Source organism: Lonchura striata, chromosome 8 (genome assembly GCF_050655825.1).
Source record: "Lonchura striata isolate lonStrDom1 chromosome 8, ASM5065582v1, whole genome shotgun sequence".
Classification (NCBI taxonomy): domain Eukaryota; kingdom Metazoa; phylum Chordata; class Aves; order Passeriformes; family Estrildidae; genus Lonchura; species Lonchura striata.
In genome coordinates this window covers 22023195-22040767 of record NC_140710.1, presented here as the reverse complement: position 1 = coordinate 22040767, position 17573 = coordinate 22023195, and the positions used below count along the sequence as shown (strand labels likewise).

General features: G+C 37.1%; 1 long non-coding RNA gene across 20 annotated transcripts in view; it reads right to left on the bottom strand.

Annotated features, from left to right (window-relative positions):
* Positions 1 to 10285: 10285 nt before the first annotated feature.
* LOC110479805 (uncharacterized) overlaps positions 10286 to 17573 on the bottom strand; it is a 61485-nt gene continuing 54197 nt past the window's right edge. For 5 of the 20 annotated variants that reach the window (XR_014956933.1, XR_014956938.1, XR_014956940.1 and 2 more), the window contains one exon: positions 10286 to 17573. This exon is cut by the window's right edge. This is a non-coding gene — a long non-coding RNA (uncharacterized LOC110479805). The other 15 variants (XR_014956939.1, XR_014956951.1, XR_014956949.1 and 12 more) reach the window with 14 other exon arrangements.

Below are 17573 nucleotides of genomic sequence, written 5' to 3'. Positions count from 1 at the left end.
AGTCTTTCTTCAGTTCTGATATGCTTCTGCTCAAGGAGTTTTTCTTTTCTACTGCCAAGTGTCCTGGTGCTGACAGTGTCAATCACATGTGAAACTTTCCAATTTCTCTTGTAAACTTTTTCCTGGAAAATGCGGTTCCAAGGAAAGATTGAAAAGCTTAGTTGAGAACTGATGCTGCCTGGAAAGAGGAGCAATCTTTTGCATCTTTAAGAAGTGGGAACAGGGTAAGGGGAGTCACACTATCATCTGTCTGTTGGCTGAAGTTAAATTCCTTTGATTAATATTGGAATAAATGGTCCAACTTTTAAAAATCTCCTGGGATGTGAGGAGAATGAATTGTATTGAGGATTTGTAAGGAGCAAACTGTAAAATTTCCAGTACGGTGGGATCATAGGTCTTTTAGAAAAGAGAGAAGCAATAATGTAGCCTTGTAACCTAGTAAGGTTCGAGGCAGTTGTCAGTTATTTGCCCTCCAAACAAAAAGCTATTGAGTGGGGTGTGAAAGCATTTGTCCCAAATCAGGACTATTCAACAGGTTCACTGAGAACCTGATGTTGTATTTGAGTATCTTGGCCGACTTTAGAATTAAGGATAAAATTGGGAAAAGACAGCTGCAAGTATGTTGGGGAAACATATTGCCCTTCCCCCATCTTTCATGGACTAGTCTTTGACACAGTCCTATGCAATTAAACATCATAAATTTGGTACTGCTCACTTGTGTTGCAAAACTATTTCATTTTACATTATTAAAATACTTATGTCTTTATGTGGATCTGTGAAGATTTAGTAAATTTAATTGTCCCAAACTGATATTTTCATGGTACTTTTTTCTCTCCTTTTAAGAAAAATCCTAAGAAATAGTGAGGTGCTGTAATAGTTAAAGAGATAGAGTAAGAAGTGATACTAGTGCCTGTCCCAACAGGAAAACATTTCACATCTGTTATTTATGATGTGATGCACCACTGGGGACAGCTTCAGTAACTATGTACATAGTAATACCTTCAATTAGACTAACAGAATAAATATTGCACACAAGCTTTAGGGATTTCATAAAAGCTCTACCCCTGATGGAAAGGAAATTGGTGCAACTGGAAAATGACAACTGTAAACTGGGAAGAACACTATCTCCTAACTTCTTGTGCAGCAAGATTCTTGCAGCACTTGTGGGTAAACAAGGTTCCTCTATGACCTTTCAGACAAAACCTTCCTGTGAACTTGGAAAGTTTCAGAGTAAAATTTACTTGTCAGTCAAATGACAAATGTCAGATGACCTTCTGCTATTACTATGCTTATATTTAAAGTTAAAAAACTCTGCCAAATCTCTTAGAAATACTACAGAGATTAGGCTACTAGAGCAGAAAAATATCTTTACCTGAGACTATGCTGCCTTTCTTCTAGGATGCACTGCCTGAAGTATAGCGCTGAAGCTTGGGGTATGAGGCTTTGAAGTTAAAGTATAACAGGCTCTTTGTTTTCTCTGTTTTCCTTGCCATAAAGAGCACATAACTGCAGTGAAAGAGTTCAGTGAATAGGCGCTTTACATTGCTGGCCAGTGCAACACCTGCTGGCAGCTGAGTGTGACACCCCTGCAAACCTCTACCTGTGGCACAGGAAGGGACACAGAAAAACTCCTTGTTTGGCCTCATGTTTTATAATAGTCAGAAATATACACGTGCTGGGGTTGCATTTTCCTCCTTGAAGACAGCTTTTCCATGTGTTTCAGGCAACACAAGACCTGCAAACAGAATAAATTTCCAGTTCAGGACTTTGGTAGTAACTATGGCAATACTACAATTGAATTGTGACATCTTTAGCTTGTGGTGCTGCTTTCAATATTCATAGTGGTCTGCAGGCAAAAGTGGACAGGGTATTTAATAACTGTGGCTGTGGATTGTATCTTGTGGCTTGTGTCCATCTTGAAATAAAAAGCCAATGGTTCAGTCTCAAGATGAAAAAAAAGGGTTTTTAAAATTAGACCTTTTTGCACAGTTGTCACAAATGAATACTTTCATATGAATGCTTATTAGGGGCAAGGGAACTGAGGTAACAAAAAGTGAATTGCACCTTGTGGATGCAGAATGTTTGCTCAAATAATGAAATAGCAATAGCCTCTGCTATTGTGGAGAAATAAGTGAAAACACATGAATTACCAGGCTGGCTTGAGCTTGTGTTCTTATCATTTCTGTGCCTTGGTCCATTAACATACCTGCTTATCTTCTTATAGTACCGCTCTAAATTACTATGTTTGTGGGTTTGGTTGTTTTAATTTGATGTGTTGTTGGTTTTTCAGATTTTCTTTTAAAGGTCTGTCCCTTGAAGAATTATAGGATCTGCTCTTGCAAAGAACATGTCTTATAGCCCCTGCCACATCTTTTTCTGACTTATTAAATGTTAATTTCCAAATTCAAGGTTTGAAAAAGTGGCAAAGCTATGTATTTTTTTACAAAATAGGTGCCTCTGAGCCATGTTTGATATGAAATCGTTTTTTAGCATTCCAATTTTATGTCAAGAGTTAATCATTTATCCAGAAAAATCCACATAAATTGAAAATTAGTGCCTGCATTTTGCTGTTTAAATTTTTATCTGAAACAGCACTTGTGGCTATGGCCTGAGATGCAGGCTAAAACCTTATTAAAAGGTGAGCATCTACTGCAATATTTCATTCTCTATTTAGCTTTATTAGTAGTTGAGAGCTTTCTTGGTGGGAGATGTTTTGTTAACCATAAGAAAGAATTCTATACATGTATAAATAAAACTTGGTGATGAAAAGTAGGTCAGTCCTTCAGTATGGCTTTTAGCTACATCTTAAAGATTTTTCTCTGCAGTGATTTGCTGATCCAGTTATTCTTAATATCATAATCCTTAAATTTATAATCCTCGGTGATAGTTAATGATTGCTAACATGCATAATTTTCCACATCCAGTGTCATCAGTGGCAGTGATACATTTGGTCACATGTTTATAAGTGGCTGTCTGTTTCAGAATCTGGTTATTTAAAGTGTATCTAATTTAATTACCAAACAGTGGATACACTGCCTGCAAAAGTCACTGACCTAGAATGTTGCCTCTAAGCTTTTGAGCATGGCTGATAGTGGAATGATGTAAAATGACATGAAAGCTGAAGACATAATTGCTCATTGTGAATCTTTTTTTTTCAGTAGCTAACATTATTCCAAAGATGAAAAGTGACAGTTATGTATTTTTGGCAATGTTTCCCTGTAGGAAAGGAACAGGCAACCTACTTATTTTTTCTACTGTTAGGGCTGACTGAAAATTATATTCATAAGAATTTTATTTACTGACATTTTAGACCGAATTTTTGAGCAGTCTGTACCCAAGTACTAATTTAGGGCTCTTATAGACTAGGTATGTAGTTAGGGAAAATGATCTGTTGGAGGTTTAGCCACAGAATATCACAAGATTATTTCTAGGAGCAAATGCTGTGTTTTGGGAGATTTTAAGAAAATAAAAAAACCCAAAACAATGAAGCATTCAAAATTCAGATGCTGCTTCTGAATATCTGGCTCTACAAAACTTAAAAATGCCATCTGGTGACAGCTCTACCTTCTCTCAGATTCCATCAGACCGTGTGTGTGTTGTTCCCATTGCTTGCAAATTTACACTTGTAGCTGATGGGAATTGTACATATGTGAAAGCTTGGAAAGCAGTTACTGAGCAGCCTTATTTCCAAAAGAGCTGAAAAAATGTACCAGCCAAGAGTCTTAAAGTGAACACAGACCCTGAGCTTATACTGCAGTGTTCTGTGCAGGCTCTGTGTTCACTTTAACAATGGCTCTTACAGCTTCTGATGATGATGCAGGTACATCAGCTGCAGTCAGCTCAGGAACCCACCAATGGCTGGGTGCCAAGCAGAGGTACCAAGTTATTTTCTCAGCAAGTGTGGAGGGTCTGCCTGTTCAGCTGTGAGTCCCCCTCTTTCAGGAGGATAGTGATGCCAGCACCCGTGAGCTCAAGTGCAGGAAGCTGCAAATTTGATCTTACTGATTTGGGATCCAAGTCAAAATTTCTTTGTAGAAATTTTATTATATATATATATATATATATATATGTAAACACTTGTTATATGTAACACTTTGTGGTAGAAGGAAGGCAAAATAACTTGTTTTGAGAACTACAAATCCTTAAAACATAATATATTATTTGTAGGCACTTTGATTAAATTAGTTTTTAGTATCAGTTCATCAAAGAATAGTATATCCTCCTGGCAAATAATTCTGTCGTAAGTATCCTGAGCTAATCTGATGGTGTCCTTGCAGAAAATTAATAAGGTAGAAAGACTTCAGTTTTGGGAAAATATAATTCTGGTACTCACTTAAGTAGAGAGGAACCTCTAGTATAAGATACTGACTGGAAAGGCACATGCCTAAGTTCAAGCAACAAACTCTTCTGCACAGGCATGCATGTCTCAGACTTGGATTACTCCTCAGCAATGCTCCTGACTAATTACCAATAGATACAGCAATGCCTTAGGATCTCAATACAAGGTTTAAAGCAGAAATCCTGTTCCCATATAGACAGGAATCTCTATAAGGAGGAAGAAAATGTAATGTTTTGGTTTATTTTTCTCCTGCAAGAATGAAGTGTCTTAAGTGCTTGTCTGCATCCACAAAAGGCATTGATGGGATGGGTGGTGTAGCAATGGAGAGATGAAGAAGGGGAGGCTTTTTTGGTTGGTTGGTTTTGTTTTTAGAATTTGCTCTTAACAGTCAGTTTGTGGTATTCACTTTGAGCAGACCTGTGGTTTGGTTATCTCCCTCTTGATACGTGTCAGCTAGTTCCAGAAGGCACTTCCAGTCAGCACTTACCAGCATTTGTACATGTACCTGTATTGCTAAATTGTGTGTAGCATAAATCATGTCTTGTAAAGGCTGATACACATCTGAAGTCCATATGTAGCTTTAGGCCAGAGAGGGATGCCAATAAGCACCCAAAACAAAGAAGCCTCTGGGTAATGTGACAGGAGGTATTTTAAAAGATGTGATACTGTTTTGCTTGGATTTTTTCTCAAATATAACCAGTGAGGGGCTTTGCTAGCTCTGTGTCAAAATAATGGGAAATGTTGGAAAGTGCACAATGTGAAGGGAGAGAGGAAACAGCCTGCCATTGCTTCAAATATATACACTTGTGCTGTGGGAGCCATCGTCAGCCAAAAATAAGCTGTGAGCTCTTTCCCACCCACATAGCTCAGGCTTTATGAAGCTAAGGAGACTGTCATGTGGTGGCAAAGGCCAGATTATCATAATGTGGGTGAGATGTTTCTGCCCAAAAATACTCTTCTGCCTGTTGTGTTCTGAAGCTCCTTATTTGTACCTGTAAAGCAGTAATCTGCACAGAGTAGTGAAATGTCCAGTTGCTGTTTGTGTGGGGCACCCCAGTTTGTCTGTGGGCAGAAATGCTCTCTCTGTAGGTGGAAACGTGTTTTTTCAAGTACATGTTATTTTGTTTCTCCTCTTCCTCCTCCCCCAAGAGTGACATCTACCTCTGCATTTTTCCCCTTACTGTAGGATGTGTGGGACCATACTTCTTTTACAGTTCTCTTGTGTGTTGGTTTACCAAATCAGCAGCTTGTACAAACTGGCATAATTTCACTGAAACTGATAGAAGTAAGTTGACTCTAAAACCAGCAGAGAATCTGAATTCATTAGGTAGTAGTCCATGATCCATATGAACTTCTGGAACAATCTCCTGCAATTGTTTTGGGGATGTACACAGATATTTCTGGAGAGTCTACAAAGATTTCTTTTAAGATTTGCTGTAGGCCACAGCTGGGTGCTGTCTATAAACTAATGTCTTTTTTTTTTTTTTTTCTCTCCTGCTGTCTCCTACAGTTATATCCTGAATATCTCTCAAAGTTCCTTTAGTTTTGCTATCCTTCTAGCAGTTTGTGGCCTTCCTAAAGCGTGTTCACTGTCCCAGTCTGTGGGAAAGCCTAATTTCATCATGTCTGTCAGTCTGGTAGCCAGCAGCATATTAATACCGAGTGAACTGGATGGCATTTAAATGAAAATCTATTGTCATGAACTCCAGGCTTACCATGGCTCATTATTTTCAGGCAAGCACAGTAATTAGCACGGGGTGTACTCTATGATAATTAGGAATGTTTTACACATCAGATGGTGATGTTGACTTTTGAGGGCAACCACCTGGACTCAACTCTCACTAGCTAAAACAAATATTTTTGTATTCCTTTTCGTTTCAGTGTTTCAAAATGCCTGTGGTAAAATACTTTAACTGTTTAATCACTAAATAATAGATCCATGCAATCAATTAGCTAAATAGTATGATTAGTGGGACAAGTTGCTGGTACCCAGAGGTGACACCATAGCTGAGATATACAGTTAATGTGTATTGTAATTTCTCTTGAATGCAAGGTGAAACTTCCACTATCTTGAAAGCCAGGCACATGTTGCTTTCCAGCTCTCTCTCCTCTTTACCTGACCTGATAAACACCTTAAACACTGGTATCATAGATTTGTGGTATCTGCTCCATTTTTGACATTTTTTCATCCTAAAGAGGTAGTATGACATTCCTAGTGGAGAAAATAATGATGATTAAAAAAACACTCACAAAAAAACCCAAACAAACAATCAAACAAAACACAACCCAGAAATTTATATAATCGGGTCTCATTATAATCTTTGTGAACTTGTTAGATTAAAGCAGATTTGTTAAAACAGCAAGAATTCTAGGGTTATCTTGGAAGCAGCTGTATTTCATGAAGTAAAATCAGGAAAGATAAGAATATATTCTATGGACTTATATTCTGTCTGCAGATCTTGAGGGCTAATTTCTGATTTACATGAAATATAGGCAGTTTCTGTTCTAACTCATGGCTTGTGTGGATTAGTTTCTATACCTGAAGCTTTCCCTAAATTTCTTGTTTAGTTCATATTCAAACCTTGGAGGAGGAGGGTATTTTCATTTCCAGTGGCAGTGTGAAGGCAGTCTCATAAGAAGCTGGGCATTTGTCAGTTTTCATAAGAATTGTATTTGAAAGCTGTGAAATTTTAAGGTTTACCCTGTTTCCTCCCCAGATCAATAACTGCTAAACTCAAACATAAACCTTCCATTATGTGTATTTGTCCGACATATTTGTATTTGCTGGTTGTTGTGAATTGAAGGCTCTACCACAGCCATGGAAATACTGAGCTTGTAAATACCCTTTAGGTGCAGACAACAGGAAAAGTTACCCATTGTGATTCTGCTGCCTCCTTTTCAGTTTGTACTCCAAAAATAATGTGAGGGAAATGCAGGACAGTTCAACTTTTTAAACATTAAATCATGATAGACTTCTGTTTGTATTCTTAGTTCAACCCTGCTTCTATGTGTTACCATGTAATTTCTGACACTAATTTTCAAAACATTCATGGTTTGGGGGGAGGGGGAGGAGGAGCTATATTTTGAAAAAAAAAATCTCTTAAGTTAAATAAATTGCAAGTGTTGCATTTCAAGGGGATGAAATAATCTATTTTAAACTAGGAAAGAACTTGTGGACACTGTATCTATGGAATAATGTCAGATAAATTTAAATGTGTTAACTGTGGTGCCATTACAAGTCCTTTTTTTTGGCTGAAAAGGACCAGTGATTTCTTGTAAAATAAAGAGATATTAGATTATTTCAGCTAGCCCTGGCTGGGCCCTTTGGAATGTGGTTTAAGTTTCTGGCTTTTACTCTTAGGAGGATGTACAGGTAGGAAAAAAAAGTCAAGTTCAAACAAAATTATACAAACCTAAATAAAAGAGAAGACAAGATGTAAAAATTATTCTGTAATGGGTGTGACCATGCAGCTGCTTGGAAAAATAATTGGTTACCACTGTAACTCTGGCAAGGAACAAAGATATACATTAATAGGAAAAAAAAGATAGTTAGCAAAAAAACCCCATGTATTTACATGTGGTTAAAGTCAGAATTGTCTAGATACTGCTTCTGTTTCAACTATAAATGACTTCTATATTTGACTCTTTAACTTACTGTGCCATTTCACCATCTGTAATGCAAGAGATGTTAATGTGGTGGTGTCAGCTGTGCCAAAAGGCAAGTCTATCATATTCATCCTGCCATGGTCCTGAATATCACAGTCTATTTCTATCACAGAAATTCTTTGACTTGTAGTTTTAGAGGCACAATTAAGTGTGTTTCTCTACTTGCTAAGCAGAGGTTATAGAATTGATACAGAAGCTGTTGGGTTGGATGTTTTAAATCATCTTATGTGAGAAACCAGGGAGAAAAAAGAGAACTTGGAGGTAATTAAAAAACCCAACAACTCCAAACCTGATAACAAGCCCTTAGTACCACCTCTGCTGTCCTCAAGCACGGAGGGCTCACTGGGGAGCAGCAACTGATCTCTCATGGATGGGAAGTGCATTCCCTCTCCTCTTCCTCCACTGCTGTAAAAGCAGTGCTCCTATTATGTCAAGGTCCATTGCATTTACTGCAACTTTGATATGCTTGACCTAAAAGTATTGCTGTGAGTGAATTATTTACAATGACAATGAGGAGCAATTTTCTAGACTGTTCCTATGGCCTCTGGGCATTGTACTGAGTACATATGTATGTTATTAACAAAACCCATGAAAATTACCATGAAACCTTTCCACAGTATATCACAGTTTTCATTGCCAAATTGGGATTGTTCTGTGGCTTTACAGCATAAGGAAACACATGTGCAAGCCAACATTTCTTGTGGGGTGTGGAATAATGGTGTTGTTTTCCAATGAATATTATTAAATAACTAGTCTGTAGAGGTTGATTTCAAGTTGTATGAAGTACTACATATCTGTGCACTAGGAGACATTTTTCTATTTCTATATGAAAACACGGTGTAACTAAAATCTGATAAATTCCCATGCTAGGCAACATTAAAAAGACAACTGCTACATATTCTCCTCTTCAGAAACCAGTAAAAACTTGCAGTCCAGGTGGGAATATTTGTTTTATATTTGTAATGAGACTGGGTGTGCCTAGGTCAGGTGTGTCTGTGCCTAGGTCAGTGCTGGCTGCACCCTGACTTAGCAGGGTCTGAATAGCTCTTCTTCCATTAGTAAGTGTATGGAACAAAATGATGATTGAAATCAGAAGAGATGTGTATTTTGAGGAAAAGTACTGCCTTAAAAAAGGATGTAATTTTATCTTTTTCTTGCAGTGTAGTCTGTCCCTCCTCAATGCTAATCATTCAGGCATTATCTGTGAAAACATATATAGAAACCACTCATGTTCCAGGACATTAGTTCTTCCCAGTGTTGAGAAATTCCAGATTCTTCTGCTTTGATAAGTATTTTCTCTGTTAAAGACACATAACACATCTATAACTAGCATTAATACGTATTTTGCAAAATTAAGAGCTGCTTTTTATGTTTCAGTAAACTACTTTGTTTTGTCCCAAAAACATACTAGCTACAACTTAATTTGAAATTTTATCCTTCTAGACAGAACATATTTCTCTGAGTCTTGCTTTTAATATGATCTTTATCTCCCTGCAATATGTAACTCTGTAGTAATTCAAATTCCCATTTTTGTAGAAATGGGTAAACATAAAGATACAGGCTTATCTCTGAACAGAGTTGCTGAGAAATCATTTATCCATAGTAACTTTGCCTTTAATACTTTACTCTTCTGTCTCTGACTATTGTAGTATTCAGTGAGCAACAGAGAATGCGGGTTCTTCTCCAGTGAATATTGGAATGAAAAAAGATAATCTTCCCAAACATTAATTTTAAACAATGTCCAAATAATTTCAGGATTTATTTTGCTAGTGTGATTATGTTTTCTGAGCAACTGGGGGAGGAGTCTATAAATATTAGTTTCACATGTGACAGAGGACTGATCTCTTTCATGATTGAAATGCATTTCTACCATTGAATTAGACTGGTAACAGTTCAAGAAGTGACTATAGATGTGTTTTCCCATGATAGCCTTGACACGTCTCTGCTGTTCAGTTCCTACACAGTGAAGCATGGATAAACCAAGCAAGCTCAGTACACAACATAACTTGTGTGACTAATGTGCTGAGGAAACTTTGTAAATAATCAGACTAAAGTACTCTTAATAAACATTCCCATAATGAGAAGAATGATATACGTGATATGATGATATGCTGTGAGTTTTCCTGATTTTGTAAGCAATTCCTGCTGCAGAGTATTTGAGTTGCACTGAGTCTAAGGGCTGAGCTTACCTTGGATGATTCTGTGAAGTGAGAAATGTAGACTGGTCCTTTTGTGCGTCTGACCAAGTTAATAAAGGGTTACAAAGAACTAAGGACACAATTGTGAGCTTATTTACACTTTATTTTCTTATCACAAAACTCAAAGCGTGACATAGGTACTCAGTTTACAGTAACTTTAAAATTTAACTGCTTTTCCATTATTATTTCTGGATATACATTTTTTGTCACCTTTCAGATCCCTAAGAATAGCAAATGCAATAGTATTTGTATTCTTAAAATCAGTTTAATGTAAAATTAATTTTTTTGATATAACATTTTTATCCATAACTCTTAAATCCCATATGTTCCCGATTGCATTTGTCATGACAAGTATAGAAACTTTTGAACTCTTCAACAATGTCTAGTTAAATGGCAATTAAATATTCTTTCCTCTTCAGAGTCCTTAGGAGTGCATATACAGAGCTTCCTGTCCTGTTATTTTTTCTGCATACATAGTAAATAAGAATTGTCACATTTTCAATGTTGCTGAACCCCTGTGAGGACGATGCTCCAGAAAAAGGCAGCAGGTATTTTCCTAGTTGGCTAAACCAACACTCAAAGCCAAGCAATCAAAAAGTGGATAACCCCAACTATTTTTTCTGACCAGAAAACTGTAGCTTATAAGAAGTGTTTGCTTCTCACTATCACCTTCAGAGCTGCTGCTCCTCTCAATGGAAACCGTACAATGTGGGGCCACAGTTGCATTCATTGTTCAGTGAGCTTGTCCACATAGTTAAACCCACCGACAGCAATGAATGTTCATTGTGACCTTTTTGTAAAGCTTGGCAGGGTGAGGGAGAAACATCATATGATGGTTAGGTTGCTGTCTTCGGTGTTAAGGCCTGAAAGCATGAAGTAAGGAGGAGGATGGTTAGCTGGAGGGTACAATCAACGGTCGATGGTTTTCACTTTAATTCCAAACTCACCGACAGCGTTGAATGTTCACTGAAGCAACCACTACAACAGAACTCCATTGACTTGGCTGCATCCTCAAATGTCTGAAAGTAGTGGGGGGGAAATCAAAATTCACACAATGATTTTCATTATACAGATGATGCAACTTCAATCATTTTTCTCTTACCGACACCAACACCCTTCTCTGTGGATCATGTTTCAGTCTTTCTGCAAGGAGCTGGCAGTTTCACAGACTTTCTTTCTATGAAAAGAAAATATGTTCCTGTTACTCAGGCTTTAAGAATAAAGGTTAGAGATTCAGGCATGAGTGGATTAATATTGTCTGTTATTTCACAAGACTGAACTTCACACTAAAACAAAACGTGAGATCCCATAAACGAACAGAGCTGGCTAAGAGTTTTACAAATTAGTGTTGCCAAATAGAGATTGCTCAGCTGAGCGAAATTTCTTCTATTGACATGACTCAGTTGGATTAAAACTTGTTTAGGATTGATGAAAAATAAATTTTCTTTAAAGAAGGCTTAATTTTTAAAAAGAACATCTGAGACAGAAGGCCTTTTTTTTTTTCATTATTAGTTTTCACACATGCAGAACTTGTTCCGATAGTTTTCAGGAGGAAAAAAGGTGATTGTATTTCAAGGCTTGACCTATATTTATTTTTTTTGTGTCAGCATGTTGTGCACATCCAGCTGATCATCACACAGTAAAGTCCTTATTCTTAAAGATTTTCACAGCTAACACAGCAATTTTTCCTAATCTTCTGAGCTTTCCAACTCAATTGTCCTAATTATTAATAACAATAAATAATACTTAAAAATTAAGTTGTAGGTTTTTGTTGCAGAACAGTTTTAGAGGCTGGATAAGAAGGCAAAACATGGTAATCCAGAAATTTTACCTTATTTTAATTTGTGAGCAGAGTTCTTATGCAGGTGTTCTTGAAGCTCAGCTTGTCAGAGTTCTTTTCTGCTAGGTCCACTCTTAAGTCTGCTGAAATTACATTACTAATTCATTGACTTACATGAATTGCTGTTTCTTTGTTTATCTTATCCTTTGGTTAAAGATACCCTCTCTCTCTCTTGCATCCATTGTTATTTATAGGGCTTTATAAATTTGGTTTTGGGTTTTTGTCTGTACTTGTGTTAAGGAAAACCACACTAAAGGACTGGAGTTCATCAATGTGCTGCCTGAGCCTATTTTGTGAACAACCACTATGACAAGGACTTTGTCCTGTTTCTTTCAACTAGTTACTCTGCATGTAGAGGTATTTATTGCATCATTTAATTCAACTGTATTTTCCATCTAATACAACTAAAATAAAAAGTCATTAATATAGCCTACTGGAGAATTAGACAAGAATGCAATCAACTGTTATAGTGGATTAGATGTGTTTTGTTTGTGAAGGCCACTTTGATAATGAATATAGCTAAATCAAATACATTTTAATTAAACGTGGCAGCCCACCTTTCTTTCCCAATATAGCAGCACATTATACTTTACCTGTGATTATTTTTATTTCTCCATTTATTTGTACTGAAATTTCCAAGGTTTAATTCCATGGATGTTAGGACAAGACCTCTACATACTGGCATGAGAGAATAAGGCTCTCTAACTCAGTCTTATGTGCATGTGCATCTGTTCAACATTGTTCTAGCCAAATAACTTTATGGTTTAAGGATGCTCATGCTTAAGATCTGCCCTATTTTTCTTGTTTTCTGTACACCATTTCTTTTAGTACTCATTCCTATGCCCTTATTCCCTGCTTCCATTTGTCACTTCATATTTCAGTATGGGGGCTTGCCTGGCTGATATCTGGCAATTGGAATGGGGTGCAGGGGAAGGAGAGGAGCTGTGTAGAGCTTGTGACTGGGTGGATTACATCTTTGAAGGAATTACTTTCACAGGTTGTTATTAATGCCTCCCCACCCCCCATCATGGAAAACCTCAGTACTTCCTTGGTCACCTAGGCTGTGAAATGGGCTGAAACCTCTAAGTACAAAAGGTATTTCTGGGTTCTAGCCCTGATTCCTGATATGTGCAATTTATGCAGGGTAAATATGCTTTCATCTTCTTTCATATGGTTTTCATTTTTTAAAAATCCTTTACTGGGCTTAGCTAGCTGTTACAAATGCTAGCTTTATTTTAAATTTTATTTCAGATCTGCAGGCTTATGTGAACATTCAGATTGGATGTAATTTTTTTTAATGTAAGGTTAGTAGGTCATAAATAAACCAAAGCACTTTCCTTGCTTTGAGCAATAGGGTCATGATGCACATGAAATATTGCTTTAAAAAAACTGCAACCTAACATGAATTGACAGAGGTACATGAGGAAGTAGTTCATCGTGTCGCTGCAAAGGCCATAGGGATTTGGACTGCTAGAGCTGCCTGTCTTAGGAATAGATTAGATATCTTGCCTGATGACCTGTACTTAATTTAAGTGACTGCCTTTGCAAGTCCTTCCAGAGGGCAACTGTGTGAAGTAGAGCATCTCATCTTCAGTCTTCAGTCCTTTTCCTCCTCTTGATGGCCTGACCTAAATTGAAGATATGGTTGTTGTGCTTGCACAAATAGACAATTATTTCAATACTATGTGAACAGCATCTTCAGGTCTAATTAATTAACTTTTCCATTTTGACCTTGCTATGTTGAATAAAAAGACTAACATTCCAACTTCATTGCAGTGGTTAGTACTGGGAAGCTGTTATACAATGCACTCATGTTAACGACTGCCTTATGTAAAACAGGCAAAAGCTCCTTCTCCCTGCTTGGAAATGGTGGAGCTGTCAAGTACTACTCTGCCCTGCTTATTGCCCCACCTTTTCCTTTCTTCCTCCTCTCTCGCCCACACAAATACTCGGTGAGATATGAAAGATGTCAGCCAGATCAAAGTCTGGCTTGCAGGCCACTTCAAACAGCTGCCTTAGAGCTGTTACCAATCTTCCTGCTGGTACAGCAGGGAGATTGCTTAGGTACAAATACATAGGTGAATACACAGAACTCAGCCTTGGGGCTCTTGTAGCTGTAGGTGCTTTTTCTAATGGTGCATTAAAACCGTCTATCCAGAATGTGTACTGGTTAAAATACTATGTTAGCAAAATTATGAGGTAGATAGTTCACGTGGTTTACAGCATCATTTTTCTTTCGCTGACATGGAATTGTTTGTTAGTGGAAGGTGGAGTTAAAGCTTTCTGAAGCCAAATATTCGTTTGTATAAAAGGAAGACAACGGAACAGTGTTTGTACTGATACTGCATAGTTATCTCATGGATGCAGTTGTTGGCTACTTCCACCTCCCACTTGCCCTCTCCCACAGTCTGTCAACAAACTTCCAGTTAAACACTTAGGGACAGGAAGAAATGCAATGTGTGGATGTATTTTATTTTTTTAATTGTCTTGCAAAAGTGAATTCCAGTGGCAGTGTCTAAAAATGGCAGTAGCACACTTGGGATCAGATTCTCAGCTAGAGTAAACTGACACAGCTCCATTGACAGTGGCATCTGCATTTATACCAGCTGACACCTGGATGCTCATCTGGAAAGAAGTGAATTAGAATGATCAGTTATTGGTTCTTATATTTTCAATTTTTTGTGTTGTGTTCAACTTTTTTATTAAACCTTTCTAAAATGACACATTTTCATGTTGTATTGACATTTTACTTTCAATAAATCAGCACTAATACTAAATCTCAGTAAGTATTGACACTGCTGTGCTTCCACTGAAAGGAATTAAATCCAGTTGACTGTAGTTATTAGAAATTCAATTTGTTCTTAGATGACTTTGAGTTATATGCTGAAAGTAAAAAAAAAAATCTGTGCAGCTATCAAGAGGCCAAAATGAAAAGTATTTGTTTCTTTTGTGATCTTAAAAACTGCAAGAACAAAATCAAATAACAATCACTGTAATCTAAGATGCTCACTGTGTTCTACAGACAGTAACTGCAGTTTTTTCTGCAGTGTGTTGGAGTGTAGCATCAGCTCTAATTACTGATGCAGTCAATCTAAGGCTAATGTTTCTCAAGAAATCCAGCCACACACCCAATCGCCATGTTTTGATGTTGCCTGAGACCTATGGAAACATCTCTGTTAACCTCTGCTGGAAAAAAGAGTTTGAGGGAGTATTTCACCACTTACTGGAATACAGCCATCTCTGGGGAAGAGTAGCAGCTGCAAAACATCTTGAAGCACTAGTGCATGCCAGCCTGAGACAGGAACAAAAAATTGCGATTGCTGTGTTTAAATTCTGCATTCTACAGGGCTTCTTTTTTGTACATTCCTGGTTCTTGCTCATAGAATTAGAGGGTGGAAAAACAGAAAACACTTTGAGGTGAAATATTGTTCATAGAACTGGTTTTTAAACTAAATCAAAACTTGCTTGACATGCATAGCAGTCACAGAATGATCTGAAGTTCACTCAGTCTTGTCAGAGTACTGATGGCACAGAAACTGTGACATCTCCAAATATGCTGCTTTTTGTGTTTGTAGGCTTTGACTAAGTTTTTAAGTTTGCTGTCCAAAAATTGACTGTGCTCTTGAAGTGAAACCCATCAGCTAATATTACATGTTTACAACACAGGCTATGAGGTGGGATACTGATTAGCCATGCTAATTTAGGAACAGAACAAATGTGAGGAGCAGCAGTGATATTAGTTCAATCAAATGTTTGATTGCGCTTCCAGAAATAATTTAATTGCAGAACTCAAAACTATGCTTTGCCCATTAGAATTTTACCTGATTAGTAATTTTTAAATGTTCATACTAAAGAAACTTCCAGGCCCATATTTAATGTGAAAGTACACACAGTAATATTAGCTTTTTGCTTACTGTTTAGGTTTATTGTGTCTCAATCAATATATATTGTTACTCTTATTTAACAAATCATAGTTACACTCGTGTTCTAAATGGACTTTTATATCTGCCCATTTGAGTCCAACTGCAATTTATTACTTCATGTTGTTAGTCCTGTTTGGTGTTGTAAGCACTATTCCAGCAAATGGGATTCAGGCCCTGACTCTATGAGATTTGCTTTTTATTTAAAGCCAAGAAATGGTAAATAAATTGTAATACTGCCTGTAACTTCCCAGTCTTATGGATCACAATTCTCCACTCTTTGTTACTGGAACACATTGCTATTTATGGAAGATATGCACATATTTCAGTGTCCATATATCATATGCAAACATCTGTTCTTTAGATCAGTAGATGGTGTATGGTAACTGGTTCTTACATTAATAGGCATGAAGTAATGCTCATCTATTGATGTTAAACTTTAATGTTTTTGCAAATATTTCAGTAATTTAACTTTTCAGGCAATATTAATCCAAATAGTAGAAATTGCAAGCATAGTCTGGCATAGAGTTAGCTCTGTGTAGCCTGTACCTGAAAAATGTCAAGTGAAAGTTGTAAGATAGAGGGTAAAATATTCAGAGCAACAGGATCAACCTGTCTAAATCACAAAAGGTTCTGTTAGTAATTCTCTCTGCACTCACTGCTGCCTTTGAAGAGAACTTCTTTCCCTCTCCCTTCCTGTGACAGCTTTAAACAGGCATCCCTTTCTTATTTGATGAATCTGGCCTGTGTGTAGTGGTCTACATTGTTGTCTTAGTAGTATGATCTATTTCCCACATTATTCTGCAGGCAAGGTTCTAAGGCCAATAACTGTGAAGCTGTGCTCCAAAAACATATGGTGTGTGAGGAAACCAGGGCTGTGTATGAGGCAAAATGTAAGAGGTGGGAAAGACAATATTGTAGGATAGGATGGGCACAGGATGGAAAGGCAGAGGATAAGAGTTTTCTTATTCTGTTTTCAATCTCAGTGTTAGGATTTTTGGATAAAGTGATTTCAGTTGTGAAGAGAAGAATCTGCAGCATCTCTCCTGTTTAGCATTTATGTCAAGCCTTTATTTGGTTGTCATATATGCTGTGGATACATTTGTTGTTTTTCAACATCTCCTTTGTGTTTGTATTCTTTTTCAGGAATAGAGACTTTATACTTTGAGACTAGCATGAGACTAAATGTCAGCATAGTTGAATTTTCATAGGAAGAACGTATGTATAAAAATGAAAAGCAAAAACATTCTCTATTTTTAAAAGTTGAGTCCTACTGTAGTCAGCCATAAGGCATGAGACTGTAGTTCTTTCTCTGCAGTAAATGGACTTGCTTTTAAGTTGCCTACTAATCTTTTTGGTATAAAAACTCCCAAGCTGCTTGAGAATGAATTCAGAACGCCCTTTAAGGATTTGTGGAGTATTTCAGTACCGTTTGCATGTTGTCTTTTATGTTCTTCACAGTGAATATGTGAAATAGATACATTCAGAAAAACATGCTTGTGGGCTTTCAAAACCTTTTGTTTAATTTCTGTTCCTGATTTTAAAAATAATTTTCTAGAATTTTCTATAAAAGGTGCTGTGAGTGTAGGTTTGCTTAAGAGGTCCTCTGT